Here is a 17,703-nt window from a genome sequence, read left to right on the forward strand (position 1 = left end):
TGTCTGGCGTACTGGAATGACTTACGGAGGTCTCCCAGTGCTAACTCTTCCATTTGGTGTTGACGGTCTTTTTTTTTAAATGGGACCTTTTGGGTTTCTTTGTTTTGTGGCTGTCTGTAAGGTGACAAATCTCAGGTTTGTATAATGTACACAGATGCTGATAATACATGTTCTTTGATCTTTGAGCCTGCCCAATACAATCCTATCTCCTTATGGATTAAAATGCAGAACAGGCCCTTCGGCCCACCATGTCCGTGCTGGCCATGATAGAGTCATACAGCATGGAAACAGACTTTTCAGCCCAACTTATTCATGCCAACCATGGTGACCCACCAGACTTGTCCTATTTGCCTGCATTTGGCCTGTACCCCCTGATATAGCTCCTATCCATGTGCAACCCACTTGCTGCGGCTCTTATACCAACTCAGCTCGTTAACTAACTCTGCTAACAGCCACGTGACTCGGCAGTGAGGAGGGCACCTTTCATAAACAATATACGCCTAAGGTCGCTATGATTTGGGGTTCAACCAAACAGGAACTCCGAGAATTCTGATTTAAGGAACCTCGATTTGAGCGAACGCTGTGTAAATATTGCCCATACGCCATTATTTGTTGGCAAGAAATAACAGATCGCGCACCGTATAAAATTATAAAGAAAGTAGATTTACTAATTTCAGCTTTATCAAACAGATAATAGAAAAAAAAGAGAAAAGATAAAAAAGGGCCCATTACAATTAAACTAGTCCTCAGCTTTCTAGCGTAGTAGCACAAACTTTTGATCAGAGTTATTTGTGACAAAGTTAAACTTCTAACCATTATTCCTTGGTCAGCTTCTTGTTGTAAACAAGTAAAAAGTGAGGTCCTGTAGGCCCATTATTAACCAACCCAGGGCAGTTGGGTTACGTTCATTGGCCTGCATCAAACCAGACAGCTCTGGCTAGGTTATTTGCACCACTGTGATTGAGTTCAAGGAGCTTGCAGACTCGACTGGTTTTGTTGCTTAGCACATCAAACGTGGTCACTGCTATAGTTGATCAATCAATAGTTGGGAGATTTGTGTATTCAGCGAGTCTGACACATATCATTAATTTTAGATGGGTCTGGGATCTCTGCCTCTGGAAGTTTTTAGACCATCTGTGTAAAGTCATGGTCACAGGTTTAGTTGATCAATCAATAGTCGAGATAATTTTCTACTCAAAGATTCAGCCCTCACTGCATTATTTTTGGGTCTGTCGGATCTCTTTCCACAGTAGCTGTTTGACGATCTGTGTGAATTACTTTGTCCCAGCAAAGGTATCTGAAACACATCACATGCAGAGACTGCCAACTAGTAGCAGGACAGTATAACTATTAGAAAGCATTCAGAAGTTATAGGAGTGACAAGAATGACAAAAAGAACCAGAATTCAAAACTCAAACTGGTTTCTGTGGCGGTCAATTCTTTCATCTGCAATTCGATGGTAATATTCTTTTATTTCATAAAAATTTTATCTGTATTTGGATATAATTTATAGTCTATAAATCTTTTATAACTTCAGAATTTTAAAAATATATCAGAAATCCTCTGTGAGTTTTAAATATATGTTAAGAGCTATTTGTCCAAATTTAAATGTTTGTCATTAAAAAGATAAACTGTGTTTAGACTACTTTTTTTAGTTGGAAGTATCTCTTCCTTGGTAGGGGAGGGAGCCCAGCGTTCACGTGGTGGGTATTGGCAGCTAGACCTCACCCGTATCCGTGCAGAGGAGAGACAGGGAAGTATGCTAGTCTTTAAAGAGCAGGATGATTTATGATTTCATATAACCAGCCTATAGTGAAGGTACCCATAGATACCTGTATCAGGTGGGGCTTAAAATCTCCTTTTGAGTTTAGGGCTTTGTGGACAGTGAACCCAATACGATCATGGTGTCATGGACAGTGGACCCAGTACCATCACGGTGTCGCGGACAGTGGACCCAGTACCATCACGGTGTCGCGGACAGTGGACCCAGTACCATCACGGTGTGGCGGACAGTGGACCCAGTACCATCACGGTGTGGCGGACAGTGGACCCAGTACCATCACGGTGTGGCGGACAGTGGACCCAGTACCATCACGGTGTCGCGGACAGTGGACCCAGTACCATCACGGTGTCGCGGACAGTGGACCCAGTACCATCACGGTGTGGCGGACAGTGGACCCAGTACCATCACGGTGTGGCGGACAGTGGACCCAGTACCATCACGGTGTGGCGGACAGTGGACCCAGTACCATCACGGTGTGGCGGACAGTGGACCCAGTACCATCACGGTGTGGCGGACAGTGGACCCAGTACCATCACGGTGTGGTTGACACTGGACCCAGTACCATCACGGTGTGGCGGACAGTGGACCCAGTACCATCACGGTATGGTGGACAGTGGACCCAGTACCATCACGGTGTCGCAGACAGTGGACCCAGTACCATCACGGTGTTGTGGACAGTGGACCCAGTACCATCACGGTGTCGCGGACAATGGACCCAGTACCATCATGGTGTCGTGGACAGTGGACCCAGTACCATCACGGTGTGGCAGACAGTGGACCCAGTACCATCACGGTGTCGCAGACAGTGGACCCAGTACCATCACGGTGTCGTGGACAGTGGACCCAGTACCATCACGGTGTCGCGGACAATGGACCCAGTACCATCATGGTGTCGTGGACAGTGGACCCAGTACCATCACGGTGTGGCAGACAGTGGACCCAGTACCATCACGGTGTGGCGGACAGTGGACCCAGTACCATCACGGTGTCGCGGACAGTGGACCCAGTACCATCACGGTGTCGGGCTGGACAGACAATACAAAAGAAGGGAAGTGTGAAAAAGTCAGCCAGATTGAAGGCGGGCAAAAATATCAAGTGCTGATACAAACAGAAATAAGATTATGAGAAGTTTGAGAACCCAGTACAGTGCGGAGAGAGAAAGAGGCCCTGAAGAGGGTCAACAGTTACTGACTTTAATGAGAACTGTTGCAGAATTTAAAGAAAAGAGAACAATAAGCACTAGGCCAACAGGGCTGTTAACTAAAGTTCTCAAACTAAAAGTTAATGCCGACACAATGGCTGATGCCAAAGCCTAAGTACTAAATGAATAGCATACCGCATCAATCAAGATGGTAGTCTTCCTTTCCCAGACAAGGATGAGGGTAAGCAAGAATGGTAAACGTTGCTGTGCTTTTGGCCAAATCTCAACAAGACTAGAGTGAAAAGGAGGGAGTTAAACACAACAGTAATGGAACACCAATTGGCTGGAACGAGCAAACTCAGAAGCGTGATTGATGAATCTGTTCCGCAGTTCACCTGCGTGGGTGTGTCGACCCCACAGCAGAGCCTACGGTTGTGACACCTCGAAGAGGGCTGAGGTTAGAGGTGCAGGAAATAGATGAAATCAGATGACTGTATCTTTGAAAGAACCATCCAGGGAGACCCATTCCTCATTATTTCCCCCATGGTCATAACTGTCCTCCTCTTCAACTATTTCTCAGTGAAGTATCTTTGAGTTATTTTTCTTATGACAGTAATGGACAATTAAATCTGTTCCTATTGAATGCCAGCCTTTCCATAATTGAAAATAATTGATTCTAATTTAGTCTCCATTCACCATTTTAAGTGCCTCTACCAAGCCTCTTGAGATTTGGACACAAATTGTTTCTAATTTCTGGGACCATGTGTAGCTTTGGTCAGATCCAAGGTGGTGAGATAATCGGTCTTTCCCCATCTCTCAGTTACTCAGTGCTCTGGTTTTAAGTTGTTGTATTTGATCTCTTGAAATTGCTGCTGAGCAGTCAATTCTCATGGGGCATGGGAACTAAATGGCGTGACTAATCTACACACTTGGCTTCTTAACTTCCAAGCTAATCACAGTCCACTTGGCTTCAGTGATTCTGTAAAGTCTTTTATCGTCAGATAAATGAAAACTGGAAATCTGAAATTAAAAACAGTTCAGCAGGTCAGATAGCGGTTTGGAAAGAGCAACAGTTGACAGATGATACTGTTCACAGTGACCGTATTCCCTGCGTATCTGAGCAGGCTTCCCTGCTGCAGGATGACGACTGACGGGGTTGCCTGCTCCATGTGTTGGACACCCACCAACACCCCGTTCTGTTTGGACGTGTGCAGCTCAATGTCCACCTGAAGCTTAAGGGCACAGAGAACTGATCTCAGCTGTCTGTCAACGGGCTTGACCCTGGAGTCATGGGAACGTGGCCCCTGTGCCCAAGAGAGTCACTGTTCTGGTCAGTGGAGAGATGCTGGGACCGCTCCGAGGCTCCGCTGGTGCTGACACAACACTATGGGTCTCTGCCAGGCCGAAATCCAGTCCTTGTCCATCTGTCCTCTACTTCTTCCACATATCCACCCCCAGCTTCTCACATCATTCCCCGTCCCCCACCTGCTCTCGCAGCAATCGCCAGCCAGCTTGCCCCCTTACCGCTCCCTCCTGTTTCTTTCTGCCCCCTCGCTTTCAATCCTGATGAAGGGCCTCTGCCCGAATCGTTGCTCATTCCTCTCCACTGCCTGCCCCGCTGAGTTCCTCCAGCATCTTGTGTTGCTCAAGACCTCCAGCATCTGCAGATCTCCCGCGTCTCTTGTCCGTCCCGAGCAGCAGGCTGTTATTACTGATGTGTCCCTGTACCTCACAGTTCCCCAGGGATTAGCACAAACTCCTGGTGAACACTGACAGAACAGAATCGGAGTTTTCTCGCGGAGCTGCACTGCACGCCTGCCTGTTCAGCGCCTTGGTGGATAGAATACAGTGTCGGGAAGTCTATGGTCTTGCACTTTGGCAGGAGAAGTAAAAGTGTTAACTATAATGGAGAGCAAATTCAAAAATCTGAGGTGCAAAGAGACTTGGAAGCCGTCGTGCAGGATTCCCTAAAGGTTAATTTGCCGGTTGAGTCACCGGAGAGGAAGACAAATGCAATGTTAGCATTCATTTCAGGAGGACTAGAATGTAATTTTGGGACTTTATGAGGTACTGTTGAGGCCTCATTTGGAGTATTGGGAGCAGTTTTGGGCCCCTTATCTAAGAAGGGGGTGCGCTGACATTGAAGGGGGTTCAAAGGATATTCACAAAAATGATTCTGGGCTTGCCATATGAAGAGCATTTGATGGCTCTGGGCCTGTACCCACTTGAATTCAGAAGAATGAGGGGGATCTCATTGAAACCTATTGAATGTTGAATGGAGTGGATGTGGAGAGGATGTTTCCTAAGGTGGGAGAGTCTAAGACCAAAGGGGACAGCCTCAGAATAAAGGTACGCCTATTTAGAACTGAGATGTGGAGAAGCTTACTTAGCCAGAGAGGGGTGAATCTGTGGAACTTTTTGCCACAGGCAGCTGTGGGTATATTTAAGGCAGATGTTGATAGCTTATTGATCAGATAGGGCATGGAGAGTTACAGGGAGAAGGCAGGAGACTGGGACTGAGAGGAAAATCGATCAGCTTTGATGAAATGGCAAAGCAGACTCGATGGGCCAAATAGTGTAATTCTGCTCCTATTTATTAGGGTCTTCACCGGATGGGCTTTCATTATAATTGTGAACCGGAGGGAGGGGGAGATGGATTAAAAGGATACGTGTCACAGGGCGATAGATACACCGGGAACTGGCGTTGGTGATCTGGTGTTCATTCCAACCCACACCGATCGGGATGCTTTCCGAATGAGACCGATTTAAACGCACCACTAGATGGCGGGCATGTTTTCATGTGTGATTGCCGAGGAGGTGGGGGCACGAGGTTGTGTTGGATCCTGGAGACCTCCGGATGCTGCGCATTTTCCTGTGAGAGCTTAGCATCAGTCAGTCGCATCACGTAACGCGTGTTGATTCCGTGACCGCTCCCGAGAGCGCACTGACATACAGTGAAACTCAGTCTCAGGAAGCACGTTTGAGGTCCGGTTTCCACAGCGACCGGCCAGCAGAGGGCAGCACGACACCGCCGTTGGGCATTGCGAGCAACAAGTCTGCAATAGCTCACCGTGGTCCCCGCAGATTCCTCTCCAGCAGATCACTCTCCTGAACAAACAGAGAGCAGACCCCTTTCCTTCAGGAGCAGGCAGATGGCACATGTGAATTCTGCAAGCGTGGATTCGTGGCATGCACACAGGGACACGGGCAGACAGGGTGCTGCTGGCAAAGTGTGTCTGGCGTTGACTGAGGCACAGAGTGTTAGAGCTGGGATGTCATTCTACAGTTGTACAAAGCATTGGTTAGGCCACGTTTGGAGTATTATGCATAGTTCCCCACTCTAGGAAGGATGTGATTAAACTGGAGAGAGTAGAGAAAAGATTCAAAAGGAAGTTGCCTGGATTAGAGAGAGGGCTGAAGTCATGGAGAGAGACTAAGTGGGCTGGGTCTGTTTTCTCTGAAGCAGTTTAAAGTAACACTTTAAACCAGTAAAGGAACTCTTTAAAACACTTTTAATAATGTTGTTGTTTATGTATTTATGCACATTTCTATTTTTTATTGAGATACAGTGCAGAATCGGCCCTTTAAACCAAACCACATTCTTAGAATTGTTGAATGATTTTCGTTGCATGTCAGGCCAGCCCACCACAGCAAATCCCCAATATGTGACAATGTAAACAGTGAATAAAGGTGATCCCTGATCCTTGAAGAAGGTGTTTAAAATTACGAGATGCATGAGTAGGGTAGTTAGTCAGCGTCTGTCTCACTGGGTAGGGGTGCCTAAAAGTAGAGGATTAGGATTAATATGAGAGGGTGTTTGAAAGGAAACTAAGGGGTAAATGATGGGACAGGTTTGAGGAGCCTGGTGATCTACTCCTCCAACCAGCCCCTCCGATACAGCCTCCTGAGCACCATCCTCTGCCAAGCACCTTCGACCAAGCCCTGGCCGCTGAAACAAGCAAAGCTGAGGATTTCGGGGCCTTCTGCTCTGGAGATTCCGGTTACCACACAGTAGCAGCGGCAGCGAAGCGGGCATTTCAGAAGTTTTCCAGATGTTCCTCCATACTCTCACGTCTGTCTCTTTCAAATCAGAATTGTGCACGGTCCCCTACTTGACAGATTACAGATATCATTCACCGGAGAGGCTGTGCGCGCTGCCATCGCGTCGCCATCTTCTCCTCCTCCTTGAGAGGGAGAAACTAGAGTCAGATGTATCAGTGTTAGAATGGAGTAAAGGGAATTACAGAGGCACAAGAGAGGAGCTGGCCAAAGCTGATTGGAAGGGGATGGTAGCAGGGATGATGGCAGAACAGCAATGGGCAGAGTCTCTGGGAGAAATTCAGATAACGCAGGATAGATACATCCCAAAAAGGAAATAGTACTCTAAAGACAGGATGATGCAACTGTGGCTGACAAGAGAAGTGAAAAACAACATATAAGCAAAAGAGAGGGCAATTTCCTAGTTGCCTCCTGTTGGTTTTAACAACTTCGGTATCCACCAATTTTTGCTCTATGATATGCCCTCTCTTTTGTGTATATGTTCTTTTGCTTCCCTTGTCAGCCATGGTTGCATCAAACTGGTTGAAATGTGAAGGTAAGGTAGGCAATAATATAAAAGAGAATACCAAAAGTTTTTTCCAGATACATAAAGTGTAGAGAAGAGGTGAGAATAAGTATTGGGCCACTGGAAAATGATGCTACAGAGTAGTAATAGGGGACAAGGAAATGGCGGACCAACTGAATAAGTATTTTGCATCAGTCTTCACTATGGAAGACACTAACAGTATGGTGGAAGATTGAGAGTATCAAAGGGCAGAACTGAGAGCAATTGCTATTACTAGAGAGAAGGTGCTTAGGAAGCTGGAAGGCCTGTAGGTAGGTAAGTCTGGAACCATGCCAGAATCTAGTGGTCTTGAAAGATCATTATTAATGCCTCCACAATCTCTTCAGCCACCTCTTTCAGAACCCTGGGGCATCGTCCATCTGATCCAGGTGACCTATCTACCTTCAGACCTTTCAGCTTCAGGGTGAAGAAGGAGGACTGGCTGAAATGGGTTTAGGAGACTGTTCTGAATGGCTAGAAACAAGGTGACTCAGGAAGGGAGCCTTGCTGGGTCTGGCTCCTGAGAATGAAGTGATCAGTTGAAAGATGTCCTCCAGCTTTTTCAGCCTGTCAATCCTAGTCAGAATTTACCACATTTTGATCAAATTCCCATTCATTCTTCCAAACATGGGGAGGCATAGAGATTGTTGCAGGTATGGTGTGCCTCACAGGGCCAATGATCTGGGCTCTGTTCTGATCTCCAGGGGTGCTTGTACATTCTCCATGCTTTCTCAGGTACTCTGTTTTCCTCCATTTCAATACAAGATAATAATTGATCCAATGTCTCTTCACATAACAATCCCACAATGGCAGGAGTCAATATGGTAAAACTTTGTTGCACTTCCTCTTGGCTAAGCATGGCTTTTTCAGATAAGAAGACCAAGAGTTCCAATATACCATCCCTGTGTCCAGTCTAATCGTCAAGTCATCACTTGCCTTCCCAGCTGCTTGATTCACCTCCTTGGTTGTTTTCAGTGACTGTTATGCAAGGTCATGTTTGTACATCAGCATTCACCGGTCTCACAATCAGCTGGCTGGTACAAACATGAGGCAAGAAAGAAGAAGATGGGCCAAATGCTGGTGAAAGGGACCAGCAGAGAAACAGCCCTTTGGCATGGACTAGTTGGGCCAAAGAGACTGTTTCTCTGCTGTATGACTCTGTGCCTCAATCATCTCCCAGTCTGCTTTGGAGATGTTCCAATGGAAGTGTTTTTAATGGCCACACCATTGCTCAACTTTCAACATCGCACCAAGTACGCCACCACAATCTTTCAGTGTCTCACCCTTCCAGCTGCCGTACACTTCCAGTAGTTTTATAATATCCTGTTTGGTTGCTGTATGTAACTTGCCTTTCCGACCTTGTTTTTGCCAAACCTATCTATATAGCCACAAAAACTAGTGTCTGCATTCTACTTGTAGACTGAGTCTAACTTAACAAGGAAGTATGATATCTTATGTATTTATATTTATTATGTTTATTTAGTATTATTGTTTTATTTATCTTATTGTGTTTTTCGTGCTGCATCAGATCCTGAGTAACAATTATTTTGTTCTCCTTTACCCTTGTGTACTGGAAATTACATTAAACAATGTTAAAACTTGAAGCTTGAATTCACAGTTCTCCCCCTCCTGATGCACGAGAGTGGCTCCCTTCCACTCCTGCAGTCATTATTGATCATGGACAGTCAACCTTATCTATTCCAACACAAGCAAGCCCCTTCTTGTACAAGATAACTAAATACTAGAATAGATCATGGAACCCGTTTATTTATGATTCCTGATCCATGAACGAGTTTATTGATGATCCATGAATCTGTCTATTGATGATTCATGAGTCTGTTTATTGATTATTCCCGATCCATGAACGTATTTATTCCTGATTCATGAACACATGAGCACTACCTTGTCATTCATCTTTTGCACCATGTTGTAACAGAGTAATTATTTTTGTATTTTGCACTGTTCTGCTGCCACATAACGACAAATTCATGACAAATATCAGTGATAATAGACCTGATTCTGATAATGCCGCAGTATGACACTGCCTCACACTGTAATGCAATAGCAGTGATAAGACAACAATGCATTACAGCAATGCATTACAGCAATGCATTACTGCACAGTAGCATTACACTGTGTTATGATGTCACAACATTGCAGATAGCACATTCTCCCCTCAATGCAGTACTGCGTTGTGGCACTGCCTTAGCACACCACAACGTTACAACCGAGTACCATGTTACCTCAGCATGGAACTGGACTACACTGTACTGTATTACAAACCTACAACACTGCATTGCATACAACAGCATAACTTTGAGTGCTGCACTGTGTAACAACACTACAACACCCCAGCATAGAATTGCATTGTCAACATTGCAGTGTTGTATCACAATATCAGGACCCTACCGTATAGCACTGTATTACAGTCCCAGACTACTAGTGCAGGTAGGAGTGGGGTGATAGAATGGACCAAAGGGTGAACAGTTAGGGAACAGTGACCACAACTCGTTAACTTTCAGGATAGCTATGATCCTAGCAGGGAGAGTTTTAAATTGGAGGAGGGCATTAGGTAGGAACTAAGAAAAGTCAATTGGGAGCACCTTTTCTCTGGCAAGTCCACACCAGCTATGTGGAGGGTGTCTAAAGATTAATTGCGCAGAGTACAGGAAAGGTATATTCCTGTTAGAAAGAAGGACGGGGATGGAAAGAGAAGAGAACCTTGGATGTCCAGAGAGGTGATGAATTTAGTCACAAAGAAAAAGGAAAAGTATGTAAAGCTTTGGAAGTTAGGATCAAACGAAGCACATGAGGAGTATAAAGAACTAAAGACGGGAATTAGGAAAACCAGGAGGGGCCATGAAAAGTCCTTGGCAAGTAGGGTTACGGTGAATCCCGAGGCATTCTGTACGTACACCAAGAGCAAGGGGATAACCAGGGAGAGGATGCGACCACTCATGGTTAAAGTGCCGGACACTTTCTTAGAAGTGGAGAATGTGAGTGAGGTACTTTGCTTCAGTATTGCATGGGTTTCCTCCAGGTGCCTGGTTTCTTCTCACATTTCGTAGACGATATACTAGAACATGCTGACATTGAGGAAGAGGAAGTGCTGGAACTTTTGCATAGATCAGGATCCCGTCCCCCCCGGGGCAGATGGAATACACCCCAGGATACTACAGGAAGTGAGGAAGGAGGTTGCTGGGCCTTTGGAGATGATATTTGCCTCCTCACTGGCTTCAGGAGTGGTTCCAGATGATTGGAGGATGGCAAATATTATTCCTTTGTTCAAAAATAGAGAGTAGGGATAACTGGGAATTATAGAAATAGTGAGCCTTACTTCAGTGCTGGGAAAATTATTGGAAAAGATTCATAAAGGCAAGATTTGTGAGCATTTGGAGAAGCATTGTATGATTAGGGATAGTCAGCATGGCTTTGTGAGGGGCAGGTCATGTCTCACAGGCCTGAGTGAATTCTTTGAGGATGTGACAAAGCACATGGATGAAGGCAGAACAATATGTTCCAGCATATCAGTTTGTTTTATGCTGTCCTCACAAAGATGCATCTCACTGGTGAATGCTGAAACAAACTATTCATTAAGGACCTCCCCTACCATAAGCACATGTTTCCTCTTCTATTCCTGATTGGTCCTATCCTCCTGTGTGTGTAAAATGTCTTGGATGTAGGGTATATGTACAAACGTTTGTATTTTAGTAAGGCCTTTGATAAGATTCCCCATGGTAGGCTTGTTCAAAAAGTCAGGAGGCTTCGGACCCAGGGAAAGCTGACAGAGTGGAACAGAATTGGCTTATCTATAGAAGGCAGGGAGTGGTAGTAGATGGAGACTATTTTACCTGGAGATCGGTGACCAGTGGTGTTCTGCAGAGATCTGTTCTGGGTCCCCTGCTCTTTGTGAATCTTATAAATGAATTGGATGGGGTGGGTTAGTAAGCTGCAGATGACACAAAGGCTGGTGGGGTGATAGACAGTGAAAAATGTTGTCGTAGCTTAAACGGGTCATTGACAGAATGCAGGGCTGGGCTGAGATGAGGCAGATGGAGTTCAACCCGGAGAAGCGTGAAGTGATCCACTTTGGAAGGTTGAATTTGAAGACACGATATAGAGTTAATGACATGATTTTTGGCAGTGTGGAGGAGCAGAGGGATCTTGGGCCCACATCCACAGATCCTACAAAGATGCCGCTCAAGTTGATAGGGACGTTAAGAAGGCTCATCTTATGTTCATTAGTCAGGGGGACTGAGCTCAGGAACTGTGATGTAAACTCTGGTTAGACCACACTTGGAATATAGTGTTCAGTCCTGTCACCTCCTCATGGGAAAGTGCAGAAGCTTCCAGAGAGGGTGCAGAGGAGATTTACCAGTTTGATAGGTGGATTAGCGAGCATGTCTTAAAAGGATGGGTTGAGTGAGCTTGGGCTTTTCTCTTTGGAACAAAGAAGGATGAGAGGTGACTTGATAGAGATGTACACTATTATAAGAGGCAGAAATTAAGTGGATAGCCAGAGATTTTACTTCCCAGAGCGGAAATGGCTAATACTGGGGTATAATTTTAAGATGATTGGAGGAGAGTACAGGGGGATGTCAGAGGTAGTTTCTTTACTCAGAGAGAGGTGAGTGCATTGAATGCCTTGCCAGAGATATGGTGGTAGCAGCAGATACATTGGGGATATTTAAGTAACGTAGGTACATGGAGGAGGGAACAATGGCAGGCTGTGTAGGAGGGAAGATCTGGACTGATCTTAGAGTAGGTTAAAAGATCAGCACATCATCATGGGTCAACGTGCCTAACCTGTGCTGAAGTGTGCTATGCTCTATGTTCTCACACATGGAGAGCCATGGAGTTATTCAAAGTGCCTTAACGATCCACACTAATCCAATTTAGTGTCATAGAGTACTAGGGCATGGCCCAACACATCCACACAGACCTTGGTGCCCACCAGGCTAGTCTCACCTGTCCCTATTGGGCCCATATCCCTCTGAACTCCTTCTATCCATGTAATATCCAAACGTTCTCTGAACGTTGTTCATTCTCTTCACTCCCTGTCCCTCATGTCCTCTTTAAATCTTTCAACTCCTCACCTTAAACCTACGCCTTTTCCTTTGGAAAAAGACCTCTTGCCTTCAGTCACTCTGTCAATACCCCTCCTGACTCTGTACACTTCTGCCAGGTCACCCGTCAATCTTCTAAGTTCCAAAGTGTAGGTAAAGTCTGAGCCTCTCCCTATAACTCAGGCCACAAGACATAAGAACAGAATGAGTCCATTTGGCCCATTGAGTCTGCATCGCCATTGCATTATGGCTGGTGCACTTGCTGTCTCAGCCCCATTCTCCTGCCTTCTCTTAACCTTTCATGCCCTGACTAAACAAGGACCTATCAAACTCCACCATAAGTATCCCCAACAACTTGAGCTCCACAGCCGCCTGTGTCAATGAATCCACAGATTCATTGCCCTGTGGCTACAGAAATACTTCCTCATCTCCAGTCTAAATAATTGTCCATCTATTTTGAGGCTGTGCCTTCTGATCCAAGGCTCCATCACTATAGGAAACTCTCTCTCCACTCTACTCAATCTAGGCCTTTCAAAATTCAAAAGGTTTCGATGAGATCCCCATGATGCTTCTAAATTGCAGCGAGTAAAGGCCGAGAGCCATCTACTGCTCCTCATATAAGCCTTTTATGGTTCAATGGTGCAGTGTTTCCATTTAATATCAGAGAATGTATACAGTATACAACCTGAAATTCTTACTCTTCATAGACATCCATGAAAACAGAATAAAACCCCAAAGAATGAATGACAGAAAAAATTTTGGAACCCTAAAGCCCCCTCCCACTCCTACACACAAGCAGCAGTAAAGCGTTAACCGTCCCCTCACCTGCCTCAGCAAAAGCATCAGACCCTCACCACCCCTGATGCAGGCAATAGAAAAGCCTCCACAGAGACCGGGATCTAGCATCCATAAAAAAAGACACTGTTCATCCCAGCATTTCGACATGCCACGGGTTCCCTGTCTCACTAAAGAGATATCGCTGCTACCACCGCGAGAGGGGAGACCAACATTCCTCTGCTCCGATGTTGCAGTCTGCAGTGTCGCTTAGAGTTTTCCCCCTACTCAACAACTGGCAGAAAACTCAAACTCACCATCGAGAGAGAGAGAGAGAGAGCAGAGGCCTCTGACAGCTGCACTGGCTGTCTTGATGTTCCAATTTCCTATGCCAGTTCAGTTGGCGACATGAAGAAGGAATCAGGTTGTCCGCAGGGCTGCAGGAGCACATCTTCCAGGTTGCCCCTGGGGACACTCAAAGTGCTAGGCCGCTCAGGGAACCCTCCGGTGTGAATGACTGCGGCTGTAAACCACAGACTCCATCAGGACCCCAGCCACCTTGAAGAGGACAAGAAAAGAGACATTGAAGGAAATAATTGGAACTGTTTCGCAGATGAACCTGATGAAGCCACCCCCTGGAGCCATCTGATTCCGGGAACCATTCTTGTGAACCTCCTCTGAACCCTCCCCAGTGTCAGCATGTCCTTTCTTAGAAAAGCACCCAACACTGCTCACAATATTTAAGTGAGGCCTCACTAGTGCCTTATAAATGCTCAACATTACATCCTTGCTTTTATATTCTAGTCCTCTCAAAATGAATGCTAACATTGCATTTGCCTTCCTCACCACTGACTCAACCTGCAAGTTAACTTTTAGCGAATCCTGTACGACGACTCCCAAGCCCCTTTGCACCTCAGATTCTTGAATTTTCTCCCCATTTTGAAAATAGTTTATGCTTTTGTTCCACCAAAGTACATGACCATACACTTTCCGATATTCTATTCCATCTGCAATTTTTTTGCCCATTTTCCTCACCTGTCCTTCTGCAGTCTCCCTGCTTCCTCAACACAACCTGCTCCTCCACCTATCCTTGTATCGTCTGCAAACCTGGCCACAAAGCCATCAATTCTGTCATCTAAGTCATTGGAATATAATGTAAAAAGAAGTGTTCCCAACACTGAACCTGCAGAACACCACTAATATTCCAGCTAGAATAAGCCCCCTTTATTCCCACTCTTTACCTCCTGCCAATCAGCCAATCTTCTCTCCATGCTAGTATCTTTCCTGTAATACCAAGAGGTCTTATCTTGATAAGCAGCCATATGTACAGCACCTCGTCAAAGGCCTTCTGAAAATTCAAGTACACAACATTCACCAATTCTCCTTTGTTTATCCTGTTTGTTATTTCCTCATAGAATTCAGGCAAGATTTTCTCTTAAGGAAACCATGCTAACTTCAGCCTATTTTATCATGTACCATCAAGTACCTTGAGACCTCATCCTTAACAATCGGCTCCAACATCTTCCCAACCACTGAGGTTAGGCTAGCTGGCCTACGATTTCCTTTCGCAAACACGAAGAATTCTGCAGATGCTGGAAATTCAAGCAACGCACATCAAAGTTGCTGGTGAATGCAGCAGGCCAGGCAGCATCTCTAGGAAGAGGTACAGTCGACGTTTCAGGCCTAATGTTAGCCCTGACGAAGGGTCTCGGCCTGAAACGTTGACTGTACCTCTTCCTAGAGATGCTGCCTGGCCTGCTGCATTCACCAGCAACTTTGATGTGTGCTACGATTTCCTTTCTTCCACTTTCCTCCCTTCTTGAAGAGTGGAGTGACATTTGCAACTCTCCAGTCCTCTGGAACCATGCCAGAATCTAAAGATTCTTGCAGGATCATTACTAATGCCTCTACAAACTCTTCAGCCATCTCTCTCAGAACCCTGGAGTGACCATCTGGTTCAGGCGACTTATCTACCTTCAGACCTTACAACATTCCAACACCTTCTCCCTGGTGATAGCAACTGTACTCTCTTCTGCCCTCTGACTCTTTTGAACTTTTGGCCTACTGTTAGTGTCTTCCAGAGTGAAGACTGATGCAAAATACTTACTCAGTTCATCTGCCATGTCCTTGTCCCCCATTACTACCACTCCAGCATCATTGTCCAGTGGTCCAATATCCACCCTCACCTCTCTTCTACTCTTTTTATATCTGAAAGAATGTTTGGTTTCTTCTTTGATATCATTGGGTAGCTTATCTTCATATTTCATCTTTCCTTTTGGCTTTTTTAGTTGCCTTCTGTTAGTTTTAAAAGCTTCCCAATCCTCTAACTTCCCACTAATTTTTGCTCTGTTATGTGCCCCCTGGTTTGCTTTTATGTTGTCTTAGACCCCGTCCTGCCTTTAGAATATTTCTTCTTAGGGATGTATCAATCCTGCACCTTCCCAATTGCTCCCAAAACTCCAGCCATCATCCCTGGTAATGTCCCCTTCCAATAAACTCTGGCCAGCTCCTCTTTCATGCCTCTGCAATTCCCTTTACTCCACTATAATACTGACACATTTGACTGTAGTTTCTGTCACTGATATGATCTTTAGTCAAAAAGACCCTCCTCCTTTCAACAGCACCATCTGTGAAGTTACCGTCAAAAACACTCACCAACACCTTGCTCCTCAAGAAGCTAAATAAATTCGGCATGTCCCTGGCGACCCTGACCAATTTTTATCAGTGCACCATAGAAAGTGTTCTATCTGGAAGCATAATGGCTTGCTATAATAACTGCTCTGTACCTGACCACAAGGAACTGTAATGAGTTGTGGACACAGCTCGGCATATCACGGAAACCAGCCTCCCCTCCATAGACCCTATTTACAATCTACCTCATTGTGATCTTACACTTTATTGTTTACCTGCATTTTAGGGTTTACACTTCATTCTAGCATTTTGCCCTGTTCTAGCTCAATGCACTGTGTATTTTGATCTATTTGAACAGAATGCAATACAAGATTTACACTATGTCTTGGTACATTTGACAATAATAAACCAAATCTAATTCTAATACCAACCATACCTCCTATATCCATGTGCAGATTATTGACATATATAACAAGCATTAAGGCTATCAGAGCTACTGGTCAAAGGTTGCTAATCTCAAAAACAACTTTCTCCCTTCAGCCTCTGTCCTTTATTATTAAACACATTTTGGCAACCTGCCCTGTATACCCCAGCCTTTAGCTTCAGGACCAGCGTCCCACATGGAAACTTGTCACAGGCTTACCAAAGTCATGAATAAATTTAATTATCTGTTTGAAACATTCAATCAGATTAGTCATGCAGAGCATCTCTTTAACAAAGCCATCCTTGACAATTCTTGACTAATCCCTGTCACTTCAAATTGAGATTAAACCAGTGCTTTAGAACTTTTTTCCAATCATTACCCTATCACTGATATTAGACACACTGCTCTGTAATTACTTGGCTTATTCCTGCTTCCCTTTTTGAATAAAGATACCACATTTACTGTCCTTTGTCCACCTTTAAACTCAGTAAGACGTTTAGCATCTTCTCTTTTTCAGTGGAATGCTTTCCTAATTACTCTCAACTGAAGCAAACTTTCTGTGTTTCTTATACAATGACTCCTAAGTCCCATAGAACACCAGCACTCTGAGCATTTAAGCAATGTTCAGTTTCTCTTCTCTTTCCACCAAAATGCATAACTTTATATAACACCTCTGCCACTCACATAACCAATCTCGATCCCTTTGCAGATATTTGGCATCTTCCTGACAAGTTGTTTTGCTAACCATTTTTGCATTGCCAGGAAATTCAGCTATAATGTACCAGGTCCTTTAATCTAAATCACTAAATTTTGATTATAATTAGTTGAGGAGTCAGAATTGCCCCTTGTTACTAGTTACAGCCCATCAACCTGAAAACAACGTTAGTTAGCTAATCATCTCCCCAGGATGAAGTGTTTGTCACAATGCTATAAACTCTCACGTTATGTGGCACACTATTGAATGCCTTTTGGAAACCCAAGTTGCCGACATCTACTGGCTCCCTGTCATCCATGCTGCAGGTTATATCCCAAAGATTTCTAACAAATTTATCAAACACATTTTATCTTTCATAAAACCTTACACTCTGTGTGATTGTTTCATCTATACGAAACATTTCTGTTGAAAAGCAGCATCCATCAGCTGAGATCCTCACCACCCAGGCCACGCTCTTTACTCGCTGCTGCCATCAGGTGGAAGGGACAAGAGCTGCAGGATTCATACCACCAGTTACTACCCCTTGAACAGAATATAATAACTACACTCATCTTTTCAGATGTTCC

Source organism: Mobula birostris, chromosome 14, assembly GCF_030028105.1.
Source record: "Mobula birostris isolate sMobBir1 chromosome 14, sMobBir1.hap1, whole genome shotgun sequence".
NCBI classification, from domain to species: domain Eukaryota; kingdom Metazoa; phylum Chordata; class Chondrichthyes; order Myliobatiformes; family Myliobatidae; genus Mobula; species Mobula birostris.